The sequence below is a fragment of the Pseudophryne corroboree genome, chromosome 1 (assembly GCF_028390025.1).
Source record: "Pseudophryne corroboree isolate aPseCor3 chromosome 1, aPseCor3.hap2, whole genome shotgun sequence".
Lineage (NCBI taxonomy): Eukaryota > Metazoa > Chordata > Amphibia > Anura > Myobatrachidae > Pseudophryne > Pseudophryne corroboree.
In genome coordinates, this window is record NC_086444.1 from 1,187,817,358 (window position 1) to 1,187,835,194 (window position 17,837).

At 38.9% G+C, this 17,837-nt stretch overlaps 1 protein-coding gene across 1 annotated transcript in view; it reads left to right on the top strand.

Moving 5' to 3' along the window:
• The window catches only part of LOC135014379 (extracellular calcium-sensing receptor-like), a 365,092-nt gene that overhangs the window by 189,158 nt on the left and 158,097 nt on the right, over window positions 1-17,837 (top strand). The window contains exon 2 of the transcript XR_010213028.1: window positions 10,597-10,720. The gene's annotated coding sequence lies outside the window, so the exon portion shown is untranslated. The remainder of the gene's footprint in view (window positions 1-10,596; window positions 10,721-17,837) is intronic.

Below are 17,837 nucleotides of genomic sequence, written 5' to 3' on the forward strand. Positions count from 1 at the left end.
TCCAATTGAGCACATCTGGGACATCATGTCTCGCTCCATCCACCAATGCCACGCTGCACTACAGACTGTCCAGGAGTTGGCGGATGCTTTAGTCCAGGTCTGGGAGGAGATCCCTCAGGAGACCATCCGCCACCTCATTAGGAGCATGCCCAGGCATTGTAGGGAGGTCATTCCAAATCCAGACCTCCAAGGGTTAATAAATTTGATTTCCATTGATAATTTTTGTGTGATTTTGTTGTCAGCACATTCAACTATGTAAAGAACAAAGTATTTAATAAGAATAGCTCATTCATTCAAATCTAGGATGTGTTATTTTAGTGTTCCCTTTATTTTTTGAGCAGTGTATATTGAACACCTCACAGCTCACAATATTGTTTTTATCAAGTTTAGGCCAAAAGGTTGCACCGAGGTAGCTGGATGACTAAGATAAGCGACAGAAGTGGGTGACACAAATATCTGGCACATATAGGAGTGGCACTGCAGTGGCAGACAGGATGGCAGACTTATAAACTATGCCCAAAAAATGCTCCGTAGAGCACATAATGCAAAGAAATAAGATGCAATATGGAATTGTCACATAACTACATCCTGTTAATTACATTATACATTTGCACAATAAATTTCATGTCTGCACCGCAAATGACGTAACATGGAGTAGGTTTCTAGATGGCTAACATTCTTACCTCTACTAAATTTGGCCTCACAAATGGAATAGAAACTTTCATAAACATTGTCAGTATTGGTGTTTAAATAATCCCACACCCAAGATGTGGCTTTTTTGGTCTTCTGCCCAGGCATTGCATTGACTTTCTGTTTATCACGGTCAACAACTGCAGCCACCGGTGTCTGACTTACACAAACAACATCATCAACATCCTCACTATCAGAAAGAACACACATATCCCTCTCATCCTATCCCACTTCCACACACAAATCCTCAATTTTTATTTTGTCCTCCTCATGAGAATCATCACCCTCCTCATCAGATTCATCACCATCTTTACTTGTACTGCTCCCTACATGTGCAGATGGTTCATAAATGGTGAAAGGAGGTGAAAGAGGCTTCTCTATGAGGACAGTGTGAGAAATGTCAGCTGATGTGGACACCCCTAAATGTTCCTCAAGAATGTCTGATGGTTCTGATTCTGAATGCGCAACTAGTCTGCCTGCCTCTGCAGTTAAAATTCCTTTTGATTTTTTTCTTTACCACTCTAAAATTAAATGATTTTATACACCCTGAGTTAAGCCCTCTATGCCCATGGGTGTGTGCTTCAGACGATGATGTTGACGGACTTGCATTGTCAATATCATGGCTAGTGGCAGCAGCTTCAGCACTAGTATTACTCTCCATTTCTATCAACACACCTTCACCGAGAGCGTCACACAAATGAGTCAGATATATATATAATAATTAAACACTGCTGTTGACTTCACCACCAGCGTCGCACAAGTGAGTCAGAAATGTATATAATGATTACACACTGTGGTTGATTTCACAGATAGCATCACACAAATGAGTCAGAAATGTATATAATAATAATTACACACTGTGGTTGACTTCACCGACAGTGTCAGACAGTACGAGTATGAGGAGGAAATAATATACTTTGTTCTGACGGCAGTGTCACAGTACTTATGAAAATAAAATAAAAACTGTATATTACAATGGAGTATTTTTTTAAATCATTTTAGGCTTTTTGGTTTTAGCTTTTATTATTTTAATTTTACACTGGGGCAGAGCCCCTGGATGGATGGACAGAGCAACCCTTTTTCAGATACAACAGAAAGAGAGAACACCCCTTTTTCAGGTACAGTAGACAGAGAGAGCACCCCTTTTTTAGATACTGAAGACAGAGAGATCATCCCTTTTTCAGATAGAGCAGACAGAGCGAGCACCACTTTTTCAGATACTGCAGACAGAGAGAGCATCCCTTTTTTAGATACAGCAGAAAGAGAGAGCACCCCTTTTTCAGATACAGCACACAGGGCACCCCCACCCACCGCACACCACACTACACCACACCACACAGTACTGAGATGGACACTTCCGTCCAGTACACTCTTCAATGAGTGAAGATATTGCAGATGCCTGGGGGACTTATATAGAATCCAAAACCTACATAATCCAACAACAGGATGATGTTGTTTGGCCTTGATGATGTAGTTGAGGCGGGCAGGAAAACCCGAGCTGGGCTCAGATGCCAGCTCGGATTGCAAAGTTTGGGGGATTTGGTTCCCAGAGAACGAAACCTGCTCATCTCTAGAGAGAACCTCTCAATATGTTATTTCTCCCCTATTAGCTGAGTATATTTTCATACATCCTGTTTATTATAATGTACCACATCTGTTTGGATATTTAGTTATACACGGGTATGATTGACCTTAGCTATAGAATAAACTGATGAATAATTCTTAAAATGTGATCTCCCAAATTTATGCATATTTGGCCTTAGTTGTGAAAATCAATTAAGGGATAGTTGGTACAATGTGATCTACCAAATTTACAATGCTGTTATTGATCACATTCCCAGCAATATCCCAAATTAACAGTGATATTATTGATCCTACAACCACCCAATGGCATGGGTGTAGAAATCCTGTTAAATATAATAGTGAAGAATTATAACGTCTGTATCCACTACATGTTCTCTGCTAACCGATTGCCACAGGTACTGAGATGTGTCTGAATTGCACAGTAAGATGTTCCTTGTATTTTATGGCAAAGTACATCTCAAAACATTTCTTATACATAAATTGTATTACATTTATCAAATTAAGAGGATACACAAATAGAAATAAGGAGGGGGAGGAATGTCAGAAACTCCACATAGTAAACATTAAGATAATACATGAGACTGATACAAATTAGAGATGAGAGGAAACATTGTGAATCCGAAGGGTATCTGAGTCCGGCTCAGATTTTCCCGCCCGACTCGGATCCTAAAACAAGCAAAACATTGTCCTCCCGTTGTTGGTTTCTCATGGGTTTTTGCATAAAGATCCCAGGTGATCGGCATTCAACTTTACTCCAGCGGTGGAACTTTAACAGTGCAGTATATGCTGTGACCATATAAGGGTGCTGTGTTGTCCACCCAGGAGATGTTTTGTCCTCCACAGGCTGCTGTGTCTATCCAGAGGTGCTATGTCTGTCCAGGGGCTCTGTGTCCTCCAGGGCTGCTTTGTACATCCAGGGGCTGTCATGTCCAACCATGTACTGATGTATCCTCCAGGGGCTGATACATCCTTCAGGGGCTGCTGTGTCCTCCAATGGATGCTGGCTGTGTCCGTCCAGGGGCTGCTGTATGTGTCCGTCCAGGGGCTGCTGGCTGTTTCCGTCCAGGGGCTCTGCTGTGTCCATCCTGGGGATCTGTTCTGTCAATCCAGGGGCTCTGCTGTGTCCATCCAGGGGCTCTGCTCCAGTGTAAAATAAAGAATTTTTTTTATAGAAGTTAAAAATATTTTTTTATTTTATTTTAGTGCTGTACCCCAGTGCAGGGTCGGACTGGCCCACAGTGGCACAGGTGAAACACCCGATGAGCCCCAATACATGAGGGCTACACCTCCTCCTCTAGGGATAAGGTTCAAAACAGTGCACTTAAAATATAAATAATGTTACATTATACACACAAGACTATTAATATTAATACTCTGGTACGTTATCGTGCATGCACTAGCATTATTTCCTATACATATATATCAAGGAGCCCAGACCATCTATCTCTAGTGGCTGACCACACCCCCTCTGGAGGCTGGCCACACCCTTAAGCATGGGCCCCCTACTACTGCATTTCCCAGTGGACCCTTCATGCTCCGGTCCGACACTGCCCCAGTGTAATATTCATACAAGTACTGTGACACTGCAAGGCATACTGCAGCACAATATTCATACAAGTATTGTGATGCAGCAGGCCAGACCACACTGTAATATTCATACACGTATTGTGATGCTATAGGTCATACCCCAATTTCATAATGTATAAGTATTGTGACACTGCAGGTCATACTGAAGCTTACAATTCATACATATATTTTGATGCTGTAGTTTGTATCCCAATTTCATATAAGTATTGTGACGCTGTAGGTCATACTACAGTGTAATATTTATATAGGTATTGTGATGCTGCAGGCTATACCAAAGTGTAATATTCATACACATATTGTGATGCTGCAGATCAGACTGCAGTGTAAAATTCATACATGTATTGTGACACTGTAGGTCGTACTCCAATTTTATACAAGTATTGTGACTCTGCATGTTGTACCACAGTGTAATATTCATACAAGTATTGTGAAGATGCAGGCCATACCGCAGTGTAATATTCATACAAATATTGTGACATTGCAGGTCATACAGCAGCTTAATATTCATACACGTATTTTGATGCTGAGGTCAGACCGCAATGTAATATTCATATACGTATTGTGATGCTGTAGGTTGCACTGCAGTGTAAAATTCATACAAGTATTGTGATGATGTAGGTCAAACTGCAGTGTAATATTCATACAAGTATTGGGACACTGTAGGTTGTACCGCAGTTTAATATTCATACAAGTATTGTGATGTTGCAGGTCGTACCCCAATTTCTATTGTACTGTGACACAGTAGGTTGAAATGCAGTGAAGTATTCATACTAGTATTGTGTCGCTGCAGGCCGTACCCCAATTTCCTACAGGTATTGTGACACTATAGGCCATACCCCTGTGTAATGTGCATACAATTACTGTGATGCTGCTGTGGACCAAACTGCAGTGTAATATCCATGTTTGATGATTATTTTAGTTATAGCATCCAAACATACATGCCAGGCAGACCGTTTCACTACTGGCAGTAACAAAAGGCAATTTGGAGGCCCTTGCACAAACTGGCTTTTCTTTACTTATGTTTACCAACCTCCAGTGTGTACTCAGAGTTTTCAGCGCATCCGGGAACCTTGTCAGTGATCGGTATAGGAAGTTACTTCCCCAAAATGTGAAAAAGATGATGTTAATCAAAATGAATTACAAATTCCACAAGAAAGACCTTTGCCAGCAATTAAGTAAAAAAATACAGAGGCACCTGTAATGGTGGATTCCAGCTGGTACAAATGAATATTGTTGTAAAAAGATAATGTACACACTGATGGGGATGTGGAATTGGATAATGATGACGATGATGTCATCTTGCCTATGTACAGCTAGTTTGTGTACATAGACATCATTGCCAGAAATGTCCACTGCCCATTTGCAAGTTGTTTTGTGAGGGCCCAAACAAACTAATCATGTCATCCATAAGTGGCAGTTCCTAACACTGAAGTGATTGGTTTGTTAACTGTGCATGTCCTGTTTAATATATACAACATAAAAGTGGTTGCAGGGCCCAAGGACCATTCTTTCTTTTTACTCTTTTCTTTGCATTATGCGCTGTTTAAAGCATTGTAGACTGTTATCTTGTGTAGACGACAAACATTTTTATAGTTTATTAAACTGCCACCCTGCCTGCCACTGCAGTGCCATTCTGGTTCCTAGATTTGCCATGTTGGAATGTGAACTGCCACATGTTTTGTCACCCACTGCTGTCATATAGCTTAGTCATCCAACTACCTTGGAGCAACCTTTTGGCCTAAACTGGATGAAAACAATATTGTGACTTGCAAGGTGGTTAAACTATAATGGAAATGACTGGAAATTAACATTATTGGGGTTAATTGCACTGTAGGAAAAAGAGCAGGCCCAAATTCTGTGATATTACCTTTCTTATGATTTAAAAAATAAAACACATATCCAAAACCAAAACATGCAAGTGTGGTTTTGGCAAAACCAAATACAGATCCAAAAGATGAAGGAGATACAGATCCAAAACCAATATCCAAACCAAAACACAGGGGTCGGTGCACATCTCTAATGAAAATAAGCAGTCACAACATACTGTAGAATGTACATTGTAATAATGATACACAGTGGATGCATGGTCAGGAGGAATTGTGTGGGAGGAGAGAGAAGAGGGGAGTATGGGAATGTTAAAGGTCATACAATTTTATTGAACATACAGCAATCACAAACCTTGTACTGTACCTGCAGATAGAAAATAACATAGATGCCATGGTATAACAATGGGAATATATACAGTATTGCCCTTAGTTATCACCTATAGAGAAAAGGACATCACAAAACAAAACTACCAAACAAAACACAAAATAAAAAGGAGGGAGGGGACGATAAAGGGAGTGATAATTAAAAAAAAACAGAAAATATACAGACTAGAGGACAAAAGAGAAGGAGGCGAACTTGGGCGAGTCAAAAAGAGGAGTAGTGTAGATGGGAGGGAAGCAGAGCAGCAGAGGGATATGGTAGCAGCATCTGGGACTGAGTGATTCGGGAAGACTAGGAAGAGCCACACCCTGAGTTCTATACCAAGGTGACATTACCACATGAATCTAGTCCGTGTTATTTATGAGACTTGTAATGTACTTCATTTTGGCAACAAACCAGATGCAATCTTATATTTAGCTGTGCATGAAATGTGTAGAATTAGTTTATTTTCATATTTAGAGTGTTGGCAGGCTGGGGCACACAGAAGCAGTGAGGCTGGGGTAAGTTGGTACGTAAGAGAGAATATGGAGATCAGGGATTGGACCATTGACCAGAAGGGGTTATATTAGGGCATGTCCACCAAATGCGAAAGAAGGATCCTACTTGCTCAGAGTGTTTTCAGTAGAGATCTGAGATTTCCACATTTTCTAAGAAATATTTTGGTACAGATTGGCCAAGAATGTGATGGAAGTGTGTAACACCAGCCGCTGGCTAAGTAGAGGCCATGTGAGGTGAGGCACCAGGAGGTGGGGGTGGCGGGGAGGGGTGAAACCACAGTGGAAAATGAGACAAGGGATGGTTAGATAATGTGAATTTAGAATTGATAGTTTCTCAAACGGACAGAGTGAGTGTCACCAAAGGGACCGATAAAGCTAAAAAAGAGCCTATGTTTCGGAGGAAGCTACGGTAGGTCTGAAACAGAGGGGACCACTCTGAGTGCATATTTGCAGTCAACCCAGCATTTGGTACCTTTAGGAGAGTTACAGGCAACCAGCTGATTCAGTCTAGAGGCTTGGTAATATTATGCTAACGATGGTAGACCAAGACCACCAATTATGATGCTTTCAAAAAGAATGCATTTGCGTATTTTGGGTGTCCTGTTGTCACAGAAAAATTTACCATAATGCAATTGGACAGAGTAGAGAATGTGTGTGTGTGGGGGGGGGGGCACACCACAGGTACAGTCTGAAAAAGTTACAAAAGTTTGAGAGGATTTTTATTTTAAACACATTAATGTGACCGAGCCAGGAAATAAATGCAATTCACCGAGTGATATCTTAGTCTATCAGCCTGAAGAAGGTAGAGTAGTTTGCTTTGTATGAGGTGTGATAAGATTTTGTAAGATGGACACCGAGATATCTAATGGAAGCTGATCACCAGGTAAATACAAAATTCAGATAAAGGAGGTCCAGGGATGGCTTCGGAATATGGATGGGTAAGACTTTTTTTATACAATATGGAAATATAGAGAGAAGCAAAAAATGTGAGAGACAAGAAGGCATTTGTATTTCTTTTTTTCTGATTTTATGAACCACATGCCAAAATGCAGGGATGATGGGTCAATTCCACCACAAACGGTACACCATGCTTGTCTGGAATCAATACTTCCATATTGTACAAATATAATTTGTTATTTTTAATAACATACCAGTATATTTTTGTATTTTAGGGGGAAACTGGAGCATCCGAAGGAAACTCACACAAGCATAGGGAGAATATAGAAACTCCAAACAGTTAGTGCCATGGTGGGAATCAAACCCATGACCTCAATATGGCAGTAATGCTACCCATTACGCCATCTGTGCTGCCCCATAGTAGTTTAATACTATATACAGGTGAGGCTTTTAGAGACTGTTTTCCAGAGACATAGAGACTGTAAAGTGGCGGAGTGAAGTGTAAAGATAAATGTGATAATACATTTATAGAAATGTCAGATTTCTAAATAATGGTATAATCAGAAAATGGGACTATCGAAATGCTGTTAAGGGCCAATCTAAACAGGGACATGTAGAAGTGGGGCAACAGCTAATAGAAATTTAGCAATGCAAAAGGTCCAGAACTCAAATTACTTCAAATTGATGTCAGAAAGGAAGAGACCAGTCTTTAGATTTGTTTTGTTTTACTACTTGCCTGGCGTGGTCGAATCTGATGTAACCTGTCAGAAAGCCAAATGTGCAACTGTAGGATGAGGATCTTCCTGCAAATGCCACTCTAAGAGGGAGCTCTGGACCCTCTGCTTCCTGGAACCCTCCCCCCCAATGATCTGGCAGCACCCCCATCCAATGGCTACAGACATTAGCAGCATCTGGAAAAATGTGAAAAAAATGTGAAATGTGAAAAAAAGAAGGCTGCAGAGATCAGCAGGAGCCAAAAAAATGAAGATGCAATGGTCACGATGTTCCAGTCATCAACGTGTGTATTGATGTTTACATTTTTTAAAAGTTTTAATAAAATTGTTATATATATATCTTAAATAGTGTTTGTGTAACAATTGGGACTGAGAAGAAGACTCCTCTTCTGGGGCACTTTTTGTTATTCAATTAATTTTTTTTTAGATATGCAATAAAATTATGTCAAAGTGTCATCTCTACAAAAAACTAGCAATACACATAGACAATACATCGAATATATACTGTATATATATATATATATATATATTTATATAAGAAATGGTATTTGTACACAATTATAATGTGATACATTTATTTTAGACAGACACAACAAGTGTTGTTACTTTCAGAAATAAAAAGCTATAGTTTTAAACTAATGAGTTTGTAAGCCAGAAATATCTATGATTCCCAGTATTTGGACAGTGTCAGTGTCCTGTTAATCATATATTATATTGTGCCTGTATTGGTTTCCAAAGCAAAGAGTACATAATAGAATGATAAATAATAATTAGTAATGTACATAGGTGAAAATATTGTTTATACTGTATCCATAAATATTCAAACATGAAAACAATGTGCTTCATAGATTATCTAATTAAATATTTGAGAAGTACATTTCATGTTATCCAATTAGCATACGACACTGAGTAATGATGCAATAATAGTGTATATCATCTCATATAGTATAATAACAATATTATACCTACTTTGCTAAGCACAGAGTGGTAGCCATCTCACATTGCTCAACCCCACTTCTACTGTCCCCCTCTGTGTCACGATGGACAGTGAATAGGAGGATGAGATTATGGAAAGTGAGCTAGAGATGAGTGAGTATAGATCAGAGAGAAATCTGCTTTTGTGCCTCAAATCACAAAAGAAATCAGCGTGTTAGCATAAATGCCAGTGCAGGGTGACCAGGTGGGTGCTGCACAATGAAAGTCCCTTGAAAAGGTAGAATATAATAAATTAGATTGTAAAGGTATACAGTAAATATACAGAGATTTGCAATTACATACAACAATAATGAGCATTTTGACACACATACAAAAAATTAGGTGAATAAAGTATTATACTTATCACACTCCCAGTGTTCCTAGAACTCGATCCTGTGCACAAAGACTAAGTATCGAAAGAAGGATGCACGTTTCACCTAATGGGGCTTATTCACTTAAAATAAATAGGTGTTGGTAAGCAAACTCAATCATAAAAATGACAATTTCTGAGCAATGTTTAGAAAAAAATATTAAGTGGTTACACTTTTCATTCTTCAATGTTTATTGATTTAAATTAGATAATATTGACTTATTTGTATGTGTGTATAGTTTTTGCATGTATACTATGACCCTCAATATATGTGGTATTTTTATATGTAATTGCAGTAAGTGTTACATTTTAATAATGTAAGTTAATTGCCTTAAAATCCAAGAGGACATTTTTTTCTTTTAAGATTGTACATTAAGCTTATATTGCAAGTCCATTATATTCATTTGCGATATGTTTAACTCATTAACTTTTAGTGACAGAATGTCTGGGTTCATTGTATGAATTTTGGAGAGTACCAAAGAGCTAGTGTGATGGCAAACTCATGGGACAATGCTATAATTTAAACTAAAAGTTGTACAGTAGCTACTATCATTAAGGGTGGTCAATGTTTTAAGTCTACCTTAAGGGATCTAATTAACTGCTCTAAACTAATGACAGCAGCATCTCTATATTTTTATATATGTTGTTTTCCTACCACCCATCTGTACTAAAAGCATCCCTGCATCCACATTATACTACAACCATAAATTAATGATGCACAACAAATAAAGTATTTTGTCACAGAAATATGTAAAGTATGTCACAAAGAAAATAAAAATAATAATCTAAAGTAGTGTAGCCAAAATATCATACTGTAGATAACTTTTCTACTGATTTTAATTTCAAATACTTAAAGTTTCAAATAAAATAGTTCTGGAAATTTGGGATATATTTCTGCAACTGATTTATTAAAACAAATTCCCTATCCAAAACTTTACTGCTTGCCAGTATATCTGCAGATTGGTTGTACTGATCCAAAGCGGTTAGTGTCAAAAATAGGGGGAATGATGGAATGTTAAGTAAAACTTCTGAGCCGTAACTCTTTTTGTCACAGATGCCGCATGGACAATGTTCTGAAAAGTGTTCTGATGGATACAGAAAAGCAGCAAAGGAAGGATACCATGCATGCTGCTATAACTGTGTGCCGTGCTCAGAAGGAGAAATATCCAATAAGTCTGGTACAGTATTTTTAGATTTTGCTTTGCAACTACAAGTGCAGGGGAGAGAAAATGTATTTACATTAATTTACTAACTATACATTAAATAGTTCCGTTATTTTTATAAAGCAAATTAAATCAAGATGTTAAAATTTCCATTGACATGCATTGTTAATTGTTGAAGATTCTAAACACCAAAAGAAAACCCTTTCTGCAAAGGATGTGTGTGTGTGTGTGTGTGTGTGTGTGTGTGTGTGTGTGTGTGTGTGTGTGTGTGTGTGTGTGTGTGTGTGTAGGCCTGACTCTGAGTTCTGTAACTTAGGCCTGACTTCTGAGTTGAAGAAATGTTGCCAAAAATGAACTTAAAAAATGTATAAACATGCAATGAAGAACACACATTGCACTGCTTGTTATATGATGTCTCCAGAGCATAATGTGCAACACTTTTATTAGTTAATTAATTTTATTGTTTAAGAATTAATTAAATGTGTGTATTTTTAAAACCTATTATTAAGACTTTAGTACATTTTATGGGGAATATAGAAAAAGCTTCCATGCGTTTCTGGCATTTTATGTTTAGACTTAGAAATGTCAACTTTTTCTCTATTTTCTATCTGAGAAGATATTTTTGACTTCTGTAAATCTTTTCAATATCTAAAGATGAACAAATAATTTGGCAATTTTCAAAATGTATCCAAAACTATGTAAACAAAATACAGAATTGCTTTGCATCAATTAATTTGTCAAATAAAATATAGGTAATGATAGAGAAGAAAGTACTAGATGAGGGGAGACTGGATGCAGAACTGAGATGTAGTCATATAAAATAGAGAGAATAACAAAGTGAAAATGATCCAAGTGCAACATCTTTAAATTAGTGGCCACTGCTGCAATCCACTGTACTATTACTGTTAGATTTGTTGCAACAATTTGTTTTTAATGAAAGTTAGGATGATTTTGTGTGAAAATAATTCCTGCCATAAATGTAGAAGCATTTGCACAGTTGTCTGCAAATTATGGGCTAGTTCATTTGTCCCAGCATGTGTGAAATAATGGGAGGGAGAGATAAATACTTGAGAAACAATGAGGGTAACACTACGGCTACATTTTTTCTATCGCTTCTTCCACTTCCCACTGGCATCACCTGCCCATCAGCACATGCTCCCACCAACAAGTAATACTCTCACATTCAACCCACTGCCCTTCAGCTCTACCATAATATGATACCCAATATTTACTAGCTTTGCCTTCACATACCCCCTGCCCACAACACTTTCCTTCATTTGTTCCCTATTAGTAATATTTGGGTCTATTTAGTAAACCTTGGAGACATGGCCGTTAGGAGCTGATTGGCTGGTCATTTATCTCAGTCCACTTTATCTCCATCCAAGGATTAGTAAATAGGTCCCATTATTCCCTATGAGAGAGAGGGAGAGAAAGAGAGAGAGAGAGAGAGAGAGGCAACTTGTTACTACAATATTTTATGTCACATTTTTGTTCCATAGATAATGAAAATTGTGTAAAATGCTCTGATACTGAATGGCCTAATGATGCTAAAAACAGCTGTATTTCCAAAGCACAAGAGTTTCTTTCATATGAAGTGGACTATATGACTTTGTTTTTCTCTGGCATAGCTGTATTATTTTCTGCTATAATTGTCTTCATATTTGCAATATTTGTCTACTTCCGGAGCAGTCAAATTGTCAGAGCTAATAATCAGAACCTCAGCTTTATTCTCCTCATCTCCCTAAAGTTGTGTTTACTCTGTGTATTTCTCTTCCTTGGTCGCCCAGTGGATATAACCTGCATGCTGCGGCAGATATGCTTTGGAGTCATATTTACTATCACTGTGTCCTCAGTCCTGGCCAAGACTATCATGGTTTGCATTGCTTTTAAGGCCACAAGACCTGGAAGTTACTGGACAAAATGGATGGGAGTCAAACTACCAAATTCTTTAGTCCTGTTCTGCTCATCTGTTCAGGTCCTGAATGGTGTCATCTGGTTGTCAGTTTCTCCTCCATTTCAAGAGTTTAACATGGACACATATCCTGGGACTATCATCATCCAATGTAATGAGGGTTCTGTGCTGGCATTTTATTTTATGTTGGGTTACATGGGACTCCTGGCATCTGTGAGCTTTGTTCTAGCTTTCATGGTGAGGACATTACCGGACATCTATAATGAGGCCAAATATATCACATTCAGCATGCTGGTGTTCTGCAGCGTGTGGGTCTGTGCCATCCCAGCCTATCTGAGCAGTAAGGGGAAACATATGGTCATTGTAGAGGTGTTTGCTATATTAGCCTCATGCATTGGAATATTAGGCTGCATGTTTTTCCCTAAATGCTACAATATACTGAGGGTGCCTCATGTGAAGAGAAAAGAGCTTTTATGCAGGGGTAAAAAACATCTTTACTCATAATAATAAATGACTGGCATTAATAGATCAATAAGCACCATTTTTCTTAGCATATCTATCTATCTATCTCTCCAAAATGAGAAAATTACAATATACCTTGCTCCCGGTCTCTTGGCTGTTAACTTCTATAAATGATATTCACTGTACTTTCCATTTCTTTGTCCTCTAATACTACATCTATGCCTACAATACACATACTGTATGGACCAATCTTCCTCTAATATTTCTCCCTATGACCTTTCCTGTGTAATCTATTAACTATCAGCCATCTTTCCATAAACAGCACAATGTCATATAAAGCTTAATATTTTAAAATAATTTATTTAATTATTTATTACCAGTTATTTACTATATATAATGCACTCATATTCTACAGCACTTAGAGAGAATATTTGCCCATTCACATCTGTATATCTCAAATAGTTGTCAACTGGGACTCTTCCTACCCTACCTTCAATCCATCTCCCAATACTGTAATTTGCACCTCCACAATATTTCCAGAATCAGGGCCTTCCTCACCCTACTAAAACTCTCAACCATGCCATCATCATTTTTTTTTCTAAATTACTGTAATCTACTCATTTATGGTCCCCATTGCACCTCTACAGGCTACTCTTATCTATGCTGTCTGCTTCACATTTCTTTGTCATTGCTGCTCCTCTGCCATTAATCTACTGGCTCTCTATTACTCCCAGAATAAAATTCAAACTTCTCACCCACACATACAAAGCTTTCAATCAAACATGTCTACCCTAGAAATCCAGTTTATTCTCCACACCCATTCCCTGATCAACATTACCCACACTCACATCTGGATTATTGCTGGACTGTCCCATCTTTTGAAATTGCTTCCATTTTCTTTTAGACTTTTATCAACCTCTTAGGCTTCAAGCATTCCAGGAAGACTATTTTCCTACTCTAGTTTACAGCTTCTCATATATCTACACCCTGTTCCCTGTGCTTTCTCTGTATAGTTATTCCAATTGCATTCTGTTTTATACCAAGTGATTTAGTTTTTTAGTTTGTAGTTATGTAATTTAATGCCGTTTTTGTTCCATATATATGGTGCTGCACAACCCTTTTGACCCCTGTATTGAATTAATTGCTACTACTACTACTACTACTACTAATACTACTACTACTACTACTACTACTACTACTACTACTACTACTACTAATAATAATAATAATAATAATGATGATAACAACAATAATAATAAGTTATTGCATTAATGTATCTCTGGTGCATAAGCCTATTGAGAGTTTTTCTTCAAGATGTTATATATTAAAATGCATATTCCCTTAGTGTGATTCATTTAAACCATTAACAGCTTTAACTGAAGATTGTTTTGGTTTTTGGTTGTCATTTATAAACTGTGTTGATTTATTTTTATGAAAGCCAATTCTGCAAGCGGTATAGGATTTTAGTTAGTTGCAAACTCATAATCAGACATTCACGTTTCAGTGTATTGGACAAAAGATACCAATAAAAAAATGTCAGGCAAACACATAGTTAAAGTTCTAAATTCAGTTTTACAATTACATATAACAATCTATCCAAAAAAGTGAGCAGACAATGCACCGGATGTAATGAAGTCTGAGTTGGCTGAAGGTGCAGGTTCCCAGATGAGCTCGGGCATTTTTTAAAGTGGCGATCATTTACAAGGCATGTTATTGCCTTGTACATGATTGCCATTTAAAAAAAAACATCCATGTTCGGCCGGGAATCCACACCTCTGGCCAACTCAGACTTCATTATATCTGGCTCAATGTCTTGATTGAGCTCAGATCCAAGAATCCTTTGCATGTGAAGAACAGGAAAGACTTTGACCAAAATGAATAGCCCACTTTTCACAGGCAGATAAGCAGGCATCAAGGGTTGTGATAGAACAAAGAAAGACTTAGATAATTAGAAAACCTAATTATAGCAGGGTATCCAATGACTAATAACCCATTACAAATCACCTATCACTGAGTGCTAACAAATACTGATTGTATAGCACTAAAGAGAGGAGTTTCAAGGTTAGAAAGATTGCCAACCATCTACTTATACATGGTACAAATGCACTAATGACAAGGACTTATGCCATGTATGGATTCTCAATTTTAACATACAGTACAGGCAATGGCTTTAAAGCTTGGTGACCCATATTGTTTGACCTGTCTCCAATACCGTGCAATTTTGGCCAACAAAATGCCATTGAACTCACTGTCCAGGTAACCACAGATATGTGAACAATTGGTACAAAACACCAGCTCATTCACAGGCAGACCTTTCTCTACATCACCAGCTCAATTTAATAGCCACTGCTGAGGTTCATCAATGTAATGGGTCACGCTTTTTTCCTGGTCTGGAACACCACATTGTGTTGGCCACTCTCTACCCTGGTCATGGCTGTTGCCAAGCAGCCGGGACACCTGTGTGTTTGTGCAGCTTTACAGCTGCAATCTGTTAATCATTAAGGGGGCTGGTCTGCCTGGCATTCTGCTATTGGTCCTTACCTGTGTTTCTTGAATGTCCTGACTGCGTGAGCTCATGATTCTTGTACCTGACATCTAATCTGGAAGTTTTTTCAGCCAGCCCTAGTACAAGCCTTGCCTTGCTCTGCCTGGTAAAGAACCAAAAGACTCTTAGCTAAGTGACTGTGCAATATAGTCTGTCCTTGCTACTAAAGTACTGTCTCTGAGCTTGTGCATATATTCAAACTGTGGATCTCACCTCTTAACAACCAGGATCTTTAAAGTATACCGTAATAAATTCCAGACCTAATAATACTACCTTATATTAAAGTCTACACCCACAGTTTGCATATTACTACACTGAGAGATCCCTGTCATATCTTGCTCCAGAATCCTGAACACTACCAGTATTCCACAGTCAAGTCTTCAGTTAAATGATTTTATGTCACTCTGTATTTGCTTGCAGTTACCACTCCAGACAATAATCCTGCGGTCTCCAGCCAACTGTTATGAGCCACGGCAGTGGCTCATTCCTGTTTTGCATTTTGCTATGTATTTTATGTTATACTTCTGTTTCTGTTCCCCTTGGCTTTTATAGGGTGTCCAGAGTCCACCGTTAAGGAGGGGGTACTGTTATAAACCACAAGCAGTGGTTCATTCCCGTTTGCTTTCTGTTTATTATTTTTATGTTATAGTTCTGTTTGCATGCCAAGATTTATCTTGTACTGGTTTAGAAGCCTCTTGTTGTCCGCCGGTGGTGAGTCTGTGTAATTGCAGCCTGTTTCTATGTGTTAAGCCTCACCTGTCAGATATTTGGTCATTATGTGGTGAGTCTCTGTACTGCAGTCTGTCTCTTGTCTGTGTACCTCACCTGCCAGTGTTGTGGCCATTACCTTGTTCCTGGCTTCCAGCCATCCTGATTGCGCGTGCTTCCCTTATTACCAAGCTAGCTCTGCAGTCCAGGGCTGGTGATAGAAGTTTGTCATCATACCTGTATGTTCCTGTGAGAACCTGTCAGCTTCTTGTGGAGCTGCTTCCTGCCCTTGAGTGTTCCTTTCCTGAGATCTAGTTTTCCGGTTATCCTGTTATCCGGTAGTCCTGAGTCCTGGTGTCCTGAGTCTGTTCCTTGGAATTTGTCCAGATTCCGGTCCTGTGTGTCAGTGTCTGCGTCCATGGGGTTCCTGTCCATCTATGTGCACCCTTTTTATCGGCGTCATGAGTAGCAGCTTTGCCGCACCTTACACCCTTGGTCGCATTATGTTATGGTTTTGTCTTGGCTGCCGTGCCGCACATACTTTTTGTTGTAGTGTTAGTAGTTTCCCCTATCTCTGTATTTCTCTTTTAGTTAGAGGTTCCCCTTGTTCTCTTTCAGTCTTGGGTTACGCCTTGTCTCCAATTAAGACCGGGGGGCATTGAAGTTGGGCATAACTAATCCGCCCTTCAAACGCAGCTGCCGTGGGCTCAAGAACACATAGTCTCACAGGCACAGACCAAGCCGTGGAAGAGACAACATAGTCAGGGTTTCCATAGGGGTTGCCGCTACACTCACTTTTCTGCAGTGTCATGTTCCTGTATTAGGAGATTATCCACCCTGTCTCTTGAGTATCGAGTACAGTGAATGTAACACCAACTGAGTTATCCTATACAGCTAGAGGTTTAAGTCCTGGCAGCCACTTAAGTACATGTGTGCATATCAGGCATGTAGGGAAAAGCATATGGCTGTTGTAGGCACAAGACCCTCTCGTGAGGTTTTAGGGATCTTAGAAATTTGTGCTGGAGCAAACTAACAACTTAACATATACCAGTTTTTAGCTATTAGAAGAACTAAGGGATTGCAAGTTGGCTTACCCCCCCTATGACTCTCCAAAGGGAGAGATTTATATCAAATACAAAACATGCGAGATCTGGCATGGGGAAGATGATATTTTGCATTATTTTACAGTACAAGCATAGCAGGAAAACCTGAGCTAGTGTTAGGATTCCCTTGGATCCCAAAAGTTCATGAGGGCTTGGTTTTCAAGAAACCAATCCCTCATAATTCTAATTTGGATATTAGAGGATTTGGACATTGGAGGATCAGGACTTTATATACACAGATGTGTCCTATTATGCTGTTGCCAGTAATGCATATCCATTAGGTAGCTAGCATTAGACAGCATGTGATAGTGGTCACTACTTATTGCTTTCAGTGAGAGAGCCTAGGGCTGCTGGAGGTTATGGGAAGCTATGCCGAGATACATACACATCACAGCAGCAGGA